Here is a 2,193-nt window from a genome sequence, read left to right as displayed (position 1 = left end):
AAAAACAAACAGAAGAAATCAGTGGAACGCCTACCCAGCCCAGCAAACAGCCCATCGAGAAAACCCTCCCTGTCCCCCAACACAAAGAAGCCTGACAAATAAACAAACAAACGGGCTGGACACACGCGTTACACAAGCCGAAGCAAGACAACCCACTTCCAGTGCGAATCTTGAAGAAAACAAAGATCCGACGGATGGCATGTCGACTGAGGCTTCACTAAATCTCAATGGACTGAGATTTAGCGAGTCCGTTTTACAATTACTGCTCCAACAAATTAAACCGAATTCCCTTGCCTAATTACAGTACTGCTGATTTAGCTAGCTATTTTTTCCTTTTTTTGGGTCCTGTTTTATGGCAACCAGGTTTGCTTCGTTTTTTTGAGCAACTTTTTTTTTTGAGCAACAACCAGGTTTGCTTCGTAGTGAAGCCCGGTCGTTGTGCTGGTTTAGTTTAAGTGGATTGCTTTTGCATGAGTGCGCTATACTGTTTAGTTAGCACCTGACACATGTGTACATTATTGCATTGCATGGTCGAACTCAGATGCACCCATGGATAGAGATAGATACAATCTCTTCCATGCATAAGCACAAGACAGATAATAGCCTTTTCCAGAAAAGAAAAGGACATGCAGTAGACGATAATCATTATACTTGTGTGCATAAGACAAACAATAGACAATATGGAAAATAAGTAGCTGCATTACAAGCATAGAATTATTCAGAATTGCATAGCTCGGGCCGAGAACGACCAATAAATTTTATATTTCTGTGCAGCAACACGGCGGAAGAGCGCCCCCTTACATAGGTATGCAGCAACAGATTGGAAAATCGCGACCCGCACACGAGTTATAGTAGAAAACCATGCCACTACCCTCACAGATAGCTTTGCATCCAGCATCAGAGATACATGCATCCAGCGTCTCACACACCGCCTTTTTAGTATATTCTACAAAATACAACATATGCACATTTATCAAACAATATGTGCTTTATATAGGTTAATTGAGGTTTGCTTCTGTACACCACCTAGAAAACGGTTACAAAGGTGGAGATTAAGAGTTACCCGTTCGATAAAAAAATGTCTAGTATGGCCTTTTATATCCAAATCAATTGTTTCAATGTATGATCTGCAGGCTGGTGCTGCAATAGCCAATAGACATGGGTAGCTCGCCTACCGCCGAGGGCGGACATGTTGCAAGCCTATAGTGGCATAATGATTTCATGTATGCTCGACTGCCTTTAGTGATATGATTTAATACGAAAACTTCGATCTTTCAAGTCTCCTAACTATACTAATCTGAGTTGTATAAAACTCTTCTATTAAAAAGTCACGCTCAAGATCTGTTCTACCTATCGTACTGGCACTAAATAAACTACAACACATACCATCAAACATGATCAACATTCAAGGCTATCTATAATCAAGAAGACTCAAATATTTATATGTGTAATCACCGTGGGCCTGATATATGTCCTTGTGGGAAGTATTGGTAAGTCATGGAGCGGCGGGTGTCATAGAGAAGGTTAGCCATCATTGGTTCTAGTTTCTTTATTGCGGAGCAGGTGCCACTGTTGGTTCTAGCCTCTTGATTGAGCCGTCGGGAAGATAGTGGTATGAATTTGTTAATCATTTAAGCAATTTTAACACCCGTGTAAACTTTTCAAAGGGGGTGTACGAAAGCATTAACAAGTTTAAGAATTTGGAAAATGCATATCAAAGTAAGGAGATGTCTTACATACCAGTGCCAGCATGGCAACATGGCAAGGTAAAGCTTATAGTAGCAAACACCACCAAAGCAACAACCATCAGGCACACGATCGTCGATCGTGTTGTAGTGCTCCCGATGAGTGCCATGAAACAAAGATGTTACTTCAATTCTATTCGACCCTCCTTCTTATGTTCGTCTGTGTTTGGTGCTGCCAATAAACTCCTTCGTTTGCTGCTATTTATATTAGAGAGGCACAATAGCATCTTATGCAATGACCTCGCATCCAAGTATTTCTCCTGAATAATTATTGCCATGTCTTGCTGGTTCTACATAAATGACATATACTATTTTATATAAATGGTATGCTTTTCATGTTATTTATATGTAGTACTAGTTTCTATATAGAGTCATAGTCAAATATTAGGCATTGATCTTCCATTTATTTTTCATGCAATGGTATTAGTATTACAACATTATAGAAAAT

The 2,193-nt window shown here is 39.8% G+C and overlaps 1 long non-coding RNA gene across 1 annotated transcript; it reads right to left on the bottom strand.

The window, feature by feature from the left end:
* Positions 1–674: 674 nt before the first annotated feature.
* LOC123075545 (uncharacterized) lies at positions 675–1,903 on the bottom strand. Its single transcript, XR_006436155.1, has 2 exons — positions 1,741–1,903; positions 675–946 (listed from the first exon to the last, which is right to left on the bottom strand). It is a non-coding gene; the product is annotated as an uncharacterized lncRNA (long non-coding RNA).
* Between the last annotated feature and the right edge of the window lie 290 nt (positions 1,904–2,193).

The sequence above is a fragment of the Triticum aestivum genome, chromosome 3D, assembly GCF_018294505.1.
Source record: "Triticum aestivum cultivar Chinese Spring chromosome 3D, IWGSC CS RefSeq v2.1, whole genome shotgun sequence".
NCBI lineage: Eukaryota > Viridiplantae > Streptophyta > Magnoliopsida > Poales > Poaceae > Triticum > Triticum aestivum.
Note: the sequence above shows the minus strand (reverse complement) of the source record. Positions and strands in the feature narration are given on the sequence as shown.